This window comes from Myripristis murdjan, chromosome 15 (genome assembly GCF_902150065.1).
Source record: "Myripristis murdjan chromosome 15, fMyrMur1.1, whole genome shotgun sequence".
Lineage (NCBI taxonomy): Eukaryota > Metazoa > Chordata > Actinopteri > Holocentriformes > Holocentridae > Myripristis > Myripristis murdjan.
Window position 1 is genome coordinate 27,886,717 of NC_043994.1, and position 16,746 is coordinate 27,903,462.

Here is a 16,746-nt window from a genome sequence, read left to right on the forward strand (position 1 = left end):
ACAAGCATCCTAAAAATAGGAAACACTTTAGATCGAAATGTAGAAATATGTTGAAAAAAAGGCAGATCATCCCACTGGTATCCATGAAAATGACACTTTATTCAACACATTTCTGAAAACAAGTGGATTTGATTGATTTTTTTTTAAAGAAAACCCAGATTTGAACGCTGAACCTGAGACTGTGTGACTTGCTAACATGGAGATTTAAAGCGCACACAAAGCAGAGGACGGCGAGGAGGCGGAGCCGCGGCGGAAACGCTGAACAGACAATCCCAAATAAAAGTGAATTAATCCCGCGGCGCAGACCCGGTGAGCTGCGTCACCACTGACTGCTGGGGGGGAGGAAAAAAAAAAAAAAAGGCCCCGGGACTAAGACAGGAAAAGAGATGATGTTGTCCCGGGATTAGCAAGAGGGAATAATACAGACAAGGAAGCATTAGTGTCGTGATCTATCAGCCTTTTTTCTTTTCTGCCTGCTGCATAAGCCTCACACTTGGTTTGATATACAGAAATATGCCTACGCAGACAGGCTCCAACATGGCAACCTACAGCTTTTGCAGTAAAGTCAGGCAGACAGATGGCAGCCGCCGTTTGTTTCAGAGTTTAAATATTCCCCAAGTTCAAGGGGGCCTTTGATTTCGCCGCTCTCTTCTTCATGATTTCAGTCCCTTTGGTGACTTCAGGGGTGCGCCTTCTCCCCCAGCCCGTCCAGGATGTCCACTGCAGGCTTGCCACCGGTGTCCAACAGGGGGCGCCACTCCGGGGCTTCGATAGCATCCAGGAGGGTGGCCAGCTCAGTCTCCAGTTTCTCCACGGTGTCCTCCACTTTCTACAGGAGGGTGGGTGGGTGGGTGGGGGGGACAGGGGACATGTTTGTGAGCTTGTCACATGAATTATACATTAAAAAGTTGTTGCATGAATAATGGAGTCATTGCTCACATGAATAATACAGTCACTCATTCATATGAATTATACAGTCACTCCCAACAGCTTGTAGGTAAAGTCAGACAAGGACACACTGGGATTTATGAGAGGAGTTGAGTCTGAAGACGTGAGGCATCTAATCTGTCTTTTGGAATTTTTTTTTTTTTTTTTTGGGTGCAGTAACTAAAGCTGGGTGAGGCGGTGAGCCATGTGTTTGTGGACATTTTATCCTTGAAAGGAAATGCTGAGGATTCTTTGGCAGCCTCAGATGGAGCGGAGGCTGACATTTAATAATAATGTTGACAACAAGGAGAGAGGGGGAAAAAAAAAAAAGATCCCGTAATGCCGGTGGTTTGAAACCGCAGAGGGTGAGGAGGTTCAGGCTCGCCTACCTTCTCCACCACGTCCAGGCGGCCGTGCAGAGTCGCGTGCTCCTCACAGGCACTCGAACGCACCGCGCGGGGCCGCAGGTCAGAGTCAGGCCCTGGTGGAAGAAGCACACAAGAGGTCCACCTCAGTCAAGTCCAGCAAAGTAAACTTGAAACCAGGCGTCCCCACAGTCGACTGGTCAGAATGCTTTTTCAGGAAACTGATTCTAAAAGTTGTTTATGCAAATCGACCTCGAAGAAGGAACATCCTACATCACATTCAAACAAATATTCATGTAAAAACTTGTGAAAAAACTTGTGAATTTGAAGAAGAAGTCAACCTGTTCTGAGAAACAACAATAAAACACTGCTGCTCTTCAGCCTGGTCCGGATGTCGGATATAAACTCATATTTTGAAAACTTTTTATAGAATCCCTTACCAAAAAGAAGTAAACTTCTAGTTTACCTTTCCAAGTATACTTAAGTGGTCTTTCACACCCCTGATGAAGATGTAACTCATCGAAACGCGTTGGGTCTCCCTTCTGAATAAAGGAATTTACATTTTCACACTCAAGAGTGCCTCGGGATCTCCCTCCGTGACTGCAGCAAACTTTACAGCTTGACAGTCAGTTCTCTTTTATACCTTGCTTGTCGTTTTTTCCCTTGAAGAGCACCTGAGTTCATCTATTCCACAGACTGAGCCCCTGCAGCATTCACCCCCACCCCCCCTTTTCTGCAATTATACTTAAGTGGAGTTTGAGTATACTTTATCAAGTATACTTGTATGTATGTACTAGTAGTGTACTTACATTTGTACTAGTTAGTATACTTACAAAGTATACTTATACTAAAAGTACCCTGATTTGGCCCATTTTTGAGTATACTCGAATAAACTTCAAAGTTACTTTACTTATATATAAGTTTACTTAAATTATACTATTTCCTGTACTTGAGTTGTACTACTCTTTTACTTAAAGTAAACCATTTGTATACTCAATGTACTTGAAATATACTTTACTTATACTTGAATTAAACTGTTTTCATATTGCATAAGGATGTAAAATTAGTTCTGCATGTTTGACCCATCCCCTGAGGGAGCGGTGGGCAGCAGCGGTGCCGTACGCGGGAATTATTTTGTGATCTAACCCCCCAATTCCAACCCCAAATACCGAATGCCAAGCAGGGAGGCAATGGGCAGCATTTTTAGAGTCTTTGGTATGACCCGGCTGGGGATTGAACCCCCAACCTCCCAGTCTCAGGGCGGACACTCTACCACTAGACCACTGAGCTGGTATAGCCTTATTTGAATCAAATAGCTGAGTGGAGAGGTACCTGAAAAGTATACTTACCTAAGTATTAGTTCACAGAAAGTATACTTAGTTCATAAAAAGTATACTTATAATTATACTTGAGTATACTAGTTTTTGGTAAGGGATCCCCTGGTAATATAAGACAAATACATCACAAACACAGCTGGAAAAACTTAACTATCCAAACAAGTCAATTTTATTTAAAAAAAAAAAAAAAAAAAAAAAAAAACTGGTGCACACCTGGTGTTGAGCAACAGGTGTGTAGAGGAAAGAGTGTTTCCAAAAGAGCACAAACGCTTCTTTAACACTTGCATATAAAAGACTTAATTATAAATGCAATGTTTTGGTCCACAGGGGAAAAAAAATCACAATCAACACACCGACAGGCAAATAAATGAATACATTAAAAAAAATAAATAAATAAATAAAAAAAAATAAAATAAAATAATGAATAAATGAAAATAAAATAAAAAATACTATTTGATTGATAGAATTTCACTTGTTTCCAGGTCAAATCAGCTGTTAGTAGCTTGATCTGCCTTATTCTGTCTTGTTTAAAGACACACAGTCTGACTTCTTGATTAATCAAAATCATTAAAAAAAAAATCAGAAAAATCATCAGAAAATCATCAAAGGAGGGAAATTTTACGGGGAAAAATGGAATTACTTCACCCACAGTAGTGTGATTTTTCCCTTATTTTAAGAAAAATGCGATTTCAAGCTTGAGACAGACACTTTTGCCACGTGGAAAACCTCTCTTCCGTCTTTACACACATAAACACACGTGCACACACACACACACACACCATCTCATAAACTTTCTAACAAGAACAGGAGGTGCTGAGGTGTGTCTTGCAGCTGCACAGCATCAGTCGACATCGGAGGCTTTTCTGAAGACAAAAGGCCCGAAACACCAAAACCAGGATGAAATCAACAGTGCAGCCGTCGTTTTTTTTTATCCTGTTTGTTGTCCTGCGCCTGTTAGATTTATTATCAGTGCAAAGCTGAGGCCAAACATTAGAAATCAAGGCCTTGTTCCCGCCTTTCCTCTCCCTCACGGTTCTGTTTCCAATTATCTGTTGCTCTTTGAAGCCGACACATGTATTTTGGGTGGGGTTGGGGGGGGCCTGATTTCTCTCACCGGGGCTGCGGTGCCATTTTTCCAGAGGCAGCGGGGTCAGGCTCACATCGATGGTGTTTACACGTCTGCGTCTCACGCGGTTATTGAGCGTCTGGAGAGCACGAGGCCCACAGCAGTCGGGGGGTAATAACACCCGACAGCGTGGGCCCTTAGTGAACATTAATGCACGACACAAAGGCAGCGCCGGGTCGCCTCGGCGGAGCGGTTTTGGTCGATATGTGCGTGGCTGGAAGTGTATTATTCCATTTATACCGCAGTTGCTCGCCAAAGACCGAGCAGGGCTGGACTTCGACCTTTTCTCCTGGAAAAATATTGCTTGGCGCTTGTCCCTTGCCCACTTTTTTGGCAAAGACTCCTCAGTTCCATTTGCATTTGGAACGTTTTTTCATTTTTTTTCCCTTTTTTTTTCCTTTTTTTTAACAGCTACCAGTCCATGAGCCGATATGAGATTGATTCCTGCGAGCCAACATACCTTGAAATCTCTCCAGCACTGAAAACTGCAACACTAAACCGCTTTCATCAAGATAGAGTTTCTTATTTCACAGCGGGTGCAGTGGGACTCTCATCTGATCGCTACAAGAAAAGAGAGAAGTGATGCATCGCCTTCAAAACTGCAAAACTTTACTATCTTCCACTGCAAGGGCCAGCAAATAACCAGACACTGAAGAGCAGAGCTGGACTCACAACTGAGCGTGTATTAAAATAAGTTTGGGCCAATAAATTTGACAGATCGAGCTCCTTTTCTGTGCCTGTGTTCCTGCGTGCCCTTATCTCAGACAGCACATTTTTGCTTTAGCCTCTAGCCTGTTTATCTCATCCTCCTTGGGAAAAAAAAAAAAAAAAAAAAAAAAGAGCCGTGCACGCACAAGGTTACAGACACATTCATTTTCAGAACAAAAACACAAAAACGGCTCAGACGCAGCAGCCTTTCCGGTTGCTTTCAAATCCGCCGTGTTTGAATCTGTCGTAAGGAAAAGTCCAATTGTTTGCTTGCTGGGCTTCCACTGCTGGATCTTGATAGCTGACCATTTTCCATCTGCACAAACAAATGCAGGATAAGACGGGGGAATTGTTTTCCTGCACAAAAAATCCAGCTCAACAAGTCATCCAGTTTACGACTGAATCTTTAAATCCTGTCTTCCTTAAACAAGTGGAAAAAAAAAAAACAGAGTCTTGGCCAGCAGGAAAATAACTCCCCTGTCTTCATCTGCACGCCGTCCTCCAGCTCACAGTCACGACTCAGCATCGGCCCGGCGTGTTTTACAACAATATCCCATGGTAACATTTTACAAGCTCCATTACACGAGCCTGAGGTGTGCCAAGTGCGTCCAGGAAAGGAGCCAAGGCTGCGCGACGGACGGATGGAAGATAAGAGTCCTCCTCATCCGATTTCCCTCACAGAGCAGAGCGGAGCAGACGACTGCTCTGTCTGCGTCTTCCCAGACAAGGACGCCTCGCATTTTTCACTCCACTCCACTCAGGTGCACGGGCGGCTTGGCGAGGCTCGCCGCCTTCCGCCAGACGATGATAAATCAATATTCTGCAGACTGCTAAGGACATGGAGGGGATGCCAGATCATGCACACGGACTTTGGAGGCAGAACCGGGTTGGGTGTTAAGTGGAGCTGGCAGGTGGACGCGTTGTTGCGTTTCAGAGCTGTGGCTGCTGCAGCAGGATGCGCCGCTGGTTTTGCTATCAGGGAAACTTGGGCACCAGAAGGCCCAAACCCACAGCTGTGCCTGTGCACGTGTGTGAGGGCGCTGCAAAAAACCCCAAAAAACAACAAAAAAACACCTTTATCAAGTGATTTAGCCTCATATTCAGCATTAAGATCTTGTTTTTCTTGAGAGATGAGATGGGATGAGATAATCCCACTCGTTTCCAATGCAGTTTCACTTGTTTTACAAATTATTTGGGCAACAAGTACAAATACGTTTTTTGTTTTTTTTTTTTAAAAAAAAGGCACAATAAAGCAGATCAGCTCAGTAGGATCAAGAAAATGACATTTGATTTGCAGGAGCGGACTTACCATTAGGCAAAACTAGGCGGTTGCCTAGGGCCCCAAGTTCCTGAGGGCCCCATAAAACTCCTCATACACTTATGGTTAATACAGTTATTACTTATTTGCACACATTAATTATGTTTTTGATTAAAATCCATTCCCTAAAATGCCAGCAGAATGCTTATCGTATTATGTGTGTCTCGGGGCCCCTAGTTTTGTGTGTTGTCTTCTCATTTCAGAGGGCCCCATGCCTGCCTTTGCCTTGGGCCCCAAATTTCTTAAATCCGCCACTGTTGATTTGAGCGAAAAAAAAAAGAGCAACAAACTGCATGATCTCATCCCACTGGCAGATTTTTTTAGAGCAACGTTTTGAGGCAACAGCACAGACATTTTTTGCAGCGTGTGTGTGTGTGTGTGTGTGTGTGTGTGTGTGTGTGTGTTTTAGGTGTTCACAGCACTGGGAAAGCATCCAGCAGAAGTCCACATGTTGACGTGTGTGATGAACGTCTGACCCGCCGCGTCTGTCAGCGCTGCAGCGGACAGGAAGGAGGCTCTGAGCTGAATATAGTCTGATACGCTCCATAGTGCTGAGTAAACCATGTGACACGGCTTGCACGCTACACACTGCTAAAAAAAAAAAAAAAAATCTGCACGTTAACAAGTAATTCACCCTCGGATTCAGTCTTAAAATCTTGTTTTTTCCTGGAACAAGTGACAAACATCTGCCAGCTGCATGAGATAATCCCGCTCGTTTCCAGCACTAATCGACTTGTTTCCAGACTTTTCTTAAATCAAGTGTCATTTTCTTGATTTTACTGGGCTGATCTGCTTCATTCTGCCTTGTTTCGACAGATTTACACACATGAAACGAGTGAAACTGCATTGGAGACGAGTGGGATTATCTCATCCATCCCTCCCCTGTTTTTTTTACCTTGTTTGAAGAAAAACTGCATATGAGACTAAATGACTTCTTCGAATTTAGATTTTGCCGCAGTGTCAACAGCTGATCAAAAGCCAGGGCTGCTTTTATGCGTGATCTTCCTGTTTATGTGTCCGGGCGATGTGAGGCGTTTTTTGGATTTGAGGGTAAAAACTCCTTCTTTATGCTGCCGAAAGCTGTTCCAGGATGTTGAGAAATCACACAGGAACCCACACGCTGCAAGACAACACACACACACACACACACACACACACACACACCCCACAAGAAAAGAAAACACAACATCCAGCAGATGATCTAATGCAGCGACTCCACCCGGGCACAGGGTGGACAGATGTGTGTGTGTGTGTGTGTGTGTGTGTGTGTGTGTGTGTGTTTTCCACTGTATCACAGAGTCCAGTGTAGTGAATAATGAAGAAAGCTGAGGTCAGAGGTCACAACAATAACAACAACAGTGTGTTCAGTCAAAAACACTGGAAGAATAAAAAGCATCAGTCGGGCCCTCAAGTGCTCAAAGTCTGTGTGTGTGTGTGTGTGTGTGTGTCGGTGTCGGTGTGTGTGTGTGTGTCGGTGTCTGACTGTGTCTGTTTCCTTGCAGCTGCTGACTTCTAAAGGCTTTTTGTGTTTTTTTTTTTTTTGTTTTTTTTTTCTCACCATGTGCTGTGATTTCACATGAACTCTTGGGAAATTAGAGTAAAGATGAAACAGGCATTAATTGTTTGCCTGCCAGTTTGATGAACTGCAAAACGGATCCATCGTCACACGGGCCACGAGGTTTGGAGTTGATTTTGTGTTGAAAAGGGAAAAGAAAAGGGAAAAATCTGCTCGCGGGTTGAGATACTTTTGCTTGTTTCCAATGCAAACGTGTTTTATTTTTCCGAGAGTGTTCTTAAATCGACTCACTTCATTCAAGAAAACACTTGATACTCGTAGTTTCTGCCGTCTCGCTCCTGACATAAATCCTGAAACGAGAAAAACTGCACTGACGGGGGAAAGCAGTGGCTGCGCATTTAAAGAAAAACATGATTTAAATGCTTGAATATGAGGCAAAAAAAAAAAAAAAAAGCAAATGTTTCCTGAAACAAAGTGAAACTGCAGCAGAGACAAGCCAAGATTATTTCACCCACACTGACATATATATATTTTTTTCCTTTGCTTGAAGATTTTCAGATTTTAAGACGGATTATGACACTAAAAGATGTATTTGTGTGTTTGCTGTGTGTGTGTGTGTGTGTGTGTGTGTGTGTGTGTGTTTCTGTGCTGTTGCATTAGCACATTGGCCATTCTTGCAGCGTGAAGTCACTCTCATTCACACTCCACCCTGAAGCTGTCAGTGAGTGATGATACACAGATTTGGCTCGAGGGGGGAGGAAGGCGGGTGGGGGGGTCGCCCACATTTTTTGTGAGTTTCCATGGGATTTTAGTTTTACTGGCACACACACACACACACACACACACACACACACACACACACGGACGTGTAGCTACAGCTGAGGAGTTGTTGTTAGAAACTCTGCTGATGCTATATTAGATTAAGTGGAGCCAAAGCTGCAGTGAAATTAGTAACAGATGTGCTGGCGAGCCCATCACACACACACACACACACACACACACACACACACACAGCAATGCACAGAATCGCCTCAGTTTCATGCATGTTCACCTACACACCCGTCTGTGAAATCTAAAACGCTCCACACAGCGAAAAGTGACAGAAGCTGCAGAAAAGACCGCGAACGCCGTCGCAAACGTCTCGCGATTTGACGGCGTCCGGCGAATCCTCCTGGACAGGAGCGTTTCAGCGACACGGCACCGCGTCGTAAAATGTGTTTCCACTGTTTCTGATCCGTGGATCATCTGCCCCGCCGGGCCAGCGAGTCCAAACACCTCCAACATGCCGACCTGCGGGCTGTTCTCCCAGCTGCTGCGCCCTCTGGAGGTCTCTTTGACCTTTGACCTTTTCACCCTCCCCCTCTGCACTGACCACACACACACACACACACACACACAGAGCCACATATACAGCTACACCCCTCACCTGCTGCAGCACAGCCAATCAGGAGGAGGAGGAGTCCGAGCGAGGAGGTGGAGGTGCAGGGGCGGGTCATGATGAAGAGGAGAAGCTGGTGATGAAACTGCAGGAAGAAAGAAATAAATACATCCAAAAAAATAAAAAAATAAAAATAAAAAAATCCTAAAACTCCCCGAGCTGAGGCTGAGGCGCGACTGGACTGTTTCTCCCCCCTCTCCTCGTTTCTCGTCCCTCTCCTCCCTCTCTGCCCCGCTCTGCTGCTCCGCTCCGTCCCTCCTTCTCTCGGTTGCGCCCAGTTTCCTAATGAAAACATTAAAGGCAGAACAAAAAGCTCACTATCTGGCAGGAGGCGGGAGGAGGAGGGGGGAGGGGGTGTTTTAGGGGAGGGGACTCAGCCGGGCCGAGGAGCAGGCAGCCCTGCTTTCACTTCACAAACTTCACCAAGTGGTTTAAGGTTGATCATCACCATGAAAACCTCCTAAATTCACGTTTCGGTTGATGAATCGCATAATCAGAAGGATTTGTATTCATATATTCAGTGGGAAGCAACACAAAAATCCTTATCCAGCATGAAAAGTAGCACAACATCATCATCAGACCGTTTAAAACCTTTTCTAATATAACTTTAACACCAGTAACATATTCATTAACTGGTCATATAAGGGCTGTTTTGATCATACCTTTTTGTACAGACACAGTCTTCAAGTTTTTTTTTTTTTTTCCTCCCTGCATTAATATTTCAGTGTTCTTTTTCCACCACATTTCTCCTCTGGTGGAAAAACACCAATCACTGTCCAAGTCTGCTTTCATCTGTTAAAAAAAAAAAAAAAACAAAAAAAACTCAAGTCTCAAGCTGCATTTAGGAAAATCAAATTTGTTAAAGAGGACGTTGTTTGTGTTTGTTTGCTTCGATCCGCAAACGCAGACAAGCCTTTCATTAGTTTTGTATTTTTTTTTTTTTGTTTTATTTAACACCGTGAACATATGAGGACATCAAAAAATAAATTATCAGTGAGAGCAAGCAGGATTTTTCTTTTCTTTTCTTTTCTTTTTTCGCTCTGTTTCTGAGTCAGCACACAGAGGATGGCCTTTATAATCTGATTGATTGGTTCCTGCTATTCCCTCCTCAGCTGACTTCTTCCACTGACACACACACACACACACACACACACACACACACACACACACACACACACACACAGAGAGAGAGAGCTAAGGCTATTACGTAGTCAACATGGTTATCTTCATTAAGCCAGACTTTCTTTGGCCTCCTCCTGTGCTCACTTGTCTAGCCTCTTAAGCAGATCTGCAGGTTAAGATGCCGAAAACAAGAGTGGAGGAAAAGTGAGTGGAGGGATCAGGAGGGAGGAGGAGAAGAGGAAGAAGAAGAAGAAAACCTTTCTACATCCGTCAGCAGATGAAATAAAAAAATCTGTTTTGATGTCGAGCGAATAAAAGAAGAAAAAGATGAGACGAGGATCAAATATCTCGTCATGAAGCGTCTTTCTGATGCTAACTCTGCAAATCCCCACGCGTCATGAAAGATTAGAGGCATTTAAGGTCAGATATCACAGATGAACAGGAGAAAAATAGAAATAAATACTTTGATTGCATTAGGATTTACACACACAGCAGTATGGAGAATATGAAAACAGACAGACGCAGATTTTGTGTCTTTATTTGGTGAAATTTTGCAGACCGACCAAAACGCTGTCGCCCACTGAGTGTGAAGTTTCTCTGCTGAAATACCTACTATATTATTATACTGGAAATATACAATATAAGAAAAAAAAAAAAAAGCAATAAAATAAAGTAAAATAAAATGTAAAATTCCCCATAATGTAAAGATGATGAACCAAATTAAACCAGCTTCTAAAACTGCCACTTATTTTTGTTAAAAATCAAATTTGTATCCACAAGTTGTTGAGTTGATTGTTGTTGTTGATTTTTTTTTTTTTTTTTTTTTTTTTTTTTTCCCCTTATGACTGGGACGAGCAGCGGCCGCCAGGATCGGATGGGATTTGATTCCAAAGTGTGTCAGAGTTCGACCTGTGACGAGCCGCTGAGAGCTGAACTCCGGCCAGGAGACGCCCGGAACGTCTGCACCGACACACACACACACACACACACACACACACACACACACACACACACACACACACACCCGGGATCATGGCACCGAGTCAGCTGCTGTCACGCTGACCTGCGGTGTGACTGAGGGCGGGGGCGGGGCCAGGCGGGGGCGGGGCCAGGTGAGGCGGCGGCGTGGGCGATCACCTCATCGTGTCTATTTCTACCCCCCCCCACCCCCCCCTCTCTCTTTTTTTTATCCTTTCCTTTGTCTTCTGCCTCACTCTGCCAACATGTCTGCCTCACCTGGCGATGAAGAGGGTGAGGAGGACGATGGAGGAGGAAGATGAGGGAGAGTCCTGACCCTCGCTCCTACTACAGAGGGGTCTGCTGCAGGGTCTGCTGGGGTTGAGATTACAGCCCGGATTAGGTTTAGATTAGGGTAAAGGTCGGGGTTGAGGCCAGTTTACAGGTTAGGGAGTGAATCTAGTAAACAGAGGCTCCACATGAGGACACACACACAGTAAATGAAAAAGTGTGTGTGTGTGTGTGTGTGTGTGTGTGGATTACGGTGACCAGACGTGTCCCATGCATCATGTAAATTTGTCCCAGCTGCAGCTCCTACACTCTTAAGAAAAAAAAAAATGTAAATGGATTGAACATGGAAAAGTAGTATAATCATGTACATACAGGACACTTCCATATATGGTATAAATGTCCATATCAAGTGCCCATATAGGAAACATATTCGAAATCGAAGGTGTGTGTGTGTGTGTTTGGTTCATATTTGACTGTACATGTGAGATTTCTCTGGTGGTTTGTTCATTTATTCGATTTCTGTGCGGGCATCCCACAAAAAAAATAAGATGTTTAGCGTGTATTGCAACAAATCAGCTTACCTGGGCCACGGTTGCTATGTCCCTACCACCGTTACCATGGTTACCAGGGCCACTCTTTTGACAGCAAATCACCTCAGCGGCGCACGCCTGTCCTCCTCGCAGACGCTCAGCTACGAGCATCGAGCGTGATTTATGTGTTTGGATAAATCTTTTTTTTTTTGCATTTGTGAATAAATTAAATGTGTTTGCGCTCTGCGACTGATGTTGATGAACTGAGAGACGCAGCCTGGTGGTGGATGTGGCCCCGTCACGCGCACAGACCTGAGAAAGTGTGGTCGCCTTAACGAGAACGGACAAAGAGGAAAACCAATAAAAGGTGAGAATGAAGTCTGGAATCCCTCTTTATTAAAGCCAACACGAGGCGGGCGCTGACCTTCACCGGTCAGGCCCCTCCGGGAGCCCCGGCCCGCCCCGCGTGTTCAATCTTCGAGTTAAATTCCCCTGAACAAGGCCCCCGCTAAGCCCCGGTGTGCCGCTGCCGCCGCCGCCACCGCCACTGCCAAGAAATGTGCTGAGCTCCCTGTACCTGCCGGCTCCTGGCACACACCGCCTTCCTGCCACTTCATAAGGAGCTCAATCTAATTTAGCTGAGGTGTGTGCGTGCGTGTGTGTGTGTGTGTGTGTGTGTGTGTGTGTGTAGCTGCGAGGTCGGTGACTACATCAAAAGACACAAAGCCCCACCCGCTCGGGTTGAACCGGGTCGCCGGTGGACCTTCGCCGTCGCTTTTCCCGGCAGCCGTTGGATTTGAAACGAGCGTCCCGTTAACAAAGGAACTTAAACGCCTCACAGCTTTCACTCAAACGCCGGTTAGCATTCACACTTAGCATTAGCATTACACAAAATATGAAAGCAAACCTCATAGTAAGCAAGAGGTTTAGGCCACAGGTTTTTAAAATTATTATTATTTTATGTCCTATAGATTCTTAACTTGTGAAAACCAGATCTCATTGTGTTAATAGTACTTCTTAAACTACATAAACTAAAACATTATAAAATAAGAGAGCATAATTGTAGTTTGCTTTTTCCGTATTTATCAGATGTACGTAAAGTTATATTTAAAGTATACTTCAATAAACTTGAAAGCAGACTGGTGTTATGTAACCAGTACATGAACAGTACACTTATAAGTTCACTTACTTCAAGGTATACTTGCAGTACTAAATAAAACTAGTTGTGTATTTAAAGTTTACAACTCTCACAAACTAAAATCGGGCCAATTTAGTCCCAAGAAGTAGATTTTCTTTTAAAAGTTATTAAAACAAAACCTGATGAATTTCTCATAGATACTGTTGTGGTTTACTGTCACAGAATTTTTGTATTATTTGTATTTTTTGCTTTTTGTTGTTGCATATCTGACAATTTCATTTTTGTTTTCACTGTAGGTTACTGTTTTTGTTTCCGATGTAGAGTTATTTTACTTATTCACTGATTTTTACATTTGGCTTTTTTTTTTTTTTTTTTGTCTTTTTTGCGTTATTGATGTCTTGTTGTGTATTTTAATTTGATTTAATTTAATAAATTTTTATTGAGGTTGTTTTCGTGTGGACACCCAGAAGATTAGCGAATTTCATAATCCTCACCATATTTGCATGCATTGATATAAACACTCACACAATTATGCCAAATGGGCAGATTTAACATTTTATTGAGGTTTTTTTATTTTTTGGAGTATTTTCCCACTAGATTTTAGGAGCGGGACCATCGCTCCGAATGACATTTTGGCACTTTTGAGCTCCATAGATCCTTTAATTTCCACTTCTTACAATAAATTCCTCTTGTAGTCAATAAAGAGGAGATAAATGAATCTTATAATGTAATTTGAATTTTAAAGTTGAAATATTTTCTATTAAAAATATGCTTTGGACACCAAAATGTACACGGCACGTCACTGACCCGACCACTCTCTGAAAGCGACTGGGGATCCAAATAAAGAATAAAAAATAAGAATAAACTGTTGAGGTAAAGTGTTGAAGTTTGTATATATTTCAAATACGCCGATACGCTGTGTAAATAAGACAGCTACAGACCTGCTGTTAGGTTTACTTTTTCACTTTGACAAAGCTAGGCTAACGACTCCCATAGATTTCAAGTCTTTATGCTAAGCTAACACGAAATGCTACCCACAGGAACTGAACAGAGGTGGAGATGGTGTCCAACATCTGGTCTCAGTCTGAGGAAGCCAGGAAAGGGATATTTTGTCCAAAGTGTGGCCTGGTTTGCCCCCGGTGTTGAATAAAAATGTAAAACTCCAGCTATTTGTTGGATAATTAGCTTTCGGTGTTGCATGAATGTGGGCTGTTTTATCAAAGGCAAAGAAAATGAGGCGCTCGTCGTCCTTAAAACTTCCACTGAAGGGCTTCAAGTCGAATGAATCAAAAAGCGAATTCATGTTCAAAGAGCATTTTTTTTTTTACTGTGAATGATTTGAATCTCTGTGATGAAGGCCGATGCTGAAGTGTGTTGGAGCATTGTGCCTCTAAATGAGCCCATAAAGTAGAGGTTTTTTTTTTTTCAAAGAAGAGTGCCTTGGAAAAAGAACACCGTGTAAAGATCAGGGTTTTTAACTTCTTTGCTCCAAGGACTTTGGATTGTTAGTTCATGCGGGACTGAATCAGTATCTATTTTTTCTGTTTGTGTTTTTCTGCTCGGCTTCTGCGTGGATGGATCTCAACACGACCGGCAGCCAATCTCAGGAAGTGACTTTGCTTTACTCGGTGACTGACGACTCGCCGAGCGTCTGCTTTGTGCCGAGGCAGTGAAGCCCACCTCTCCGACACACACCGCTCTCTGCACGCTAACATTCATCTGCCAGCGCTATCTGAGCCATGTCTGCTAAAGGGATTATCTCTGATTATGCACGTTCCCATAGCGATGTGAGTCGAGGCGCAGGATGCACTATCTCCCCGCATCTCTGGGCTCGGGCCGGCGTCTCTCCGGCGCTCCCGGGTTCAGAGGTGCCGGAGACGCCGGACGTCCTGATCGGATGTCCCGCGGCGAGACCGCCCGCTGTGGACTGGCAGCAGCCAATCTGCCTCTTCTCCACTTTCCCTAATGCTGTCTCCTCTTATCTGTCTGGCTGGCAGCCTCTCTCCCTCTCTCTCTCCCTCTCTCTCTCTCTCTCTGCCACACCACTGCTGTTACTCTGTGCTGTCGTCTTTGTTTATTTGTTTGGTTACTGATCCTTTATTTATCCAGGAGCAGCTTGCTTGAAAAGTTACACCCTTCTTCAGGAACATCTTTCCTGACGTCCACACAGTTGCAAACGGTGACGCTTGAAAACCACGGGACGCTGCAAAACACCTCGTGCAGAGCAGCTCCCGGCCGAAGTGCCTTGCTCCGGGGCACTTCAGAGCGACACATCGGCTCTGTCCCAATGCAAAGGCTGTACGCTACCCAGGTCGTATTTGTAGGCTGCTTACGTCACGGCGGCGTGACAAGTGCTGTCCCAATTCAGTTTTACAGATCCAGCCTATTTTTGACGAATTTGCAGGAAACACCTCCATGATGCTTCGCGGCCGACATCACAGCCTACTTCCCAGGGTACTTTTCGGTCCGGTTGAATTTCTGGATCCGCCACCGTTGCTGGAATTATGAAGCATGTTTTAGACCGTCTTAATGTTTATATCATGAAGTTTTCATGCCTATAATTTCCACCATAGATTCGGTTTAGCTGTTAATTGTATCCGAACAACGTCTGTAAATGCAAGTTTACTTAGATGAGTTAGATAGGCATTTTGCATGATGTTTCCATAGTAACCATCAGCGCATCAGGTACGTTACAATGTAGCCATGTGTACAGTTACTTTAATTGGGATAGTCTGTTGTAATTTGTGAGGTGTAACAATTATCTTAATTTTCTGCATCTTCACGAAGACAAAATAAAATAAAATACATAAAACGACAGAATCAGTGTTGTCCATCTTGAGAGAGCTGAAGCTGCTTATCGTTTTGTTTCATGCACAGGTGTTCGCTGACACACCTCCGAAACCTACTTCGGCATTTTACACTGCATCACTCCAATGCGCTTCGGGAAGCCTCGATGATAATAATGTAGGAATCCTCCGCAGGCTACACCGTCCCAATTCACTAAACTTTTAGTTCCGGGATACCTGATATCGGCACCTACGTCGGACGCCTCCTACGTGGGCACCGTGGGCTGCAACCTAGAAGTCATCTAGCCCTTCGATTGAGACAAACCCATCGAGGGAGAAGGACAGTCGTGTTACTCGGTTCTCTTTCTCGGCTCAGAGGCTCAAAATGTTCGCAAACTGCGTCTTTCTGCTTTAGGCCATTTCAAAGATTGATTTCAAAGTGTGGTGGTTCTCACGTTCACAGCTGACCCCTCCTCCCCGGCTGAGCAAACCACTGGCACTGAGTTTTCATTTCCGAGGATGACGATGGAATGAACACCTTTGCTCTCCAGAAAAAAATTTGGCCCACCAGCCCCTTCCTGTCGCAGAAACAACAGGCCAGCATCACGTCGTTCTTCATCGTCATCCTCTCGGTCAGCGGGTGAGAGCCGACCCCGGATCCACTCGTGTTGTGGAACGAGCTTTGTCCGCTTGGCGCTTTACTTTGTCATATCTCCCGTTTTTCCACAATCAGCGCTTAGCGGTCTGCAGGCGGCGTGTTTTTTCGCAGCTTCCTGTTAGATGTCGTGTTATCGATCTTGCACCGCACACTGTGATTGGCTGGGAGCTACACACCTGCTGCCCAAAGGCCAACGCAAACCAAGAAAACCCAGGCAGAGGGCAGGGTCTCTGCAGACACACACACACACACACACTGCTAGTGGCTCACAGTCATAATGAAGAGGATTATTTTTGGATGAGTCACATTGTTTTCTAGGAAAATCCGACTCATCGTGTCTTTCTCAATAATTTAATCCATTAGAAACTTTAATCCCAAGTTTTCAAGATAATTAAAGAAGTTTTAATCCCACCTCTTTGAATCCATTGGTCAGTGCTCACGTTTGACATTGAATAATTTAATGTTTGACACAAACCAAAGTATCCTGTTATATCCGTGTCCCTACAGGGTGAACTCACTTAAAATGGGG

General features: G+C 44.1%; 1 long non-coding RNA gene across 1 annotated transcript; it reads right to left on the reverse strand.

Annotated features, from left to right (window-relative positions):
• Positions 1–144: 144 nt before the first annotated feature.
• On the reverse strand, positions 145–8,761 carry LOC115373137 (uncharacterized). Its single transcript, XR_003929501.1, has 3 exons — positions 8,724–8,761; positions 1,317–1,408; positions 145–829 (listed from the first exon to the last, which is right to left on the reverse strand). It is a non-coding gene; the product is annotated as an uncharacterized LOC115373137 (long non-coding RNA).
• Positions 8,762–16,746: the final 7,985 nt, after the last annotated feature.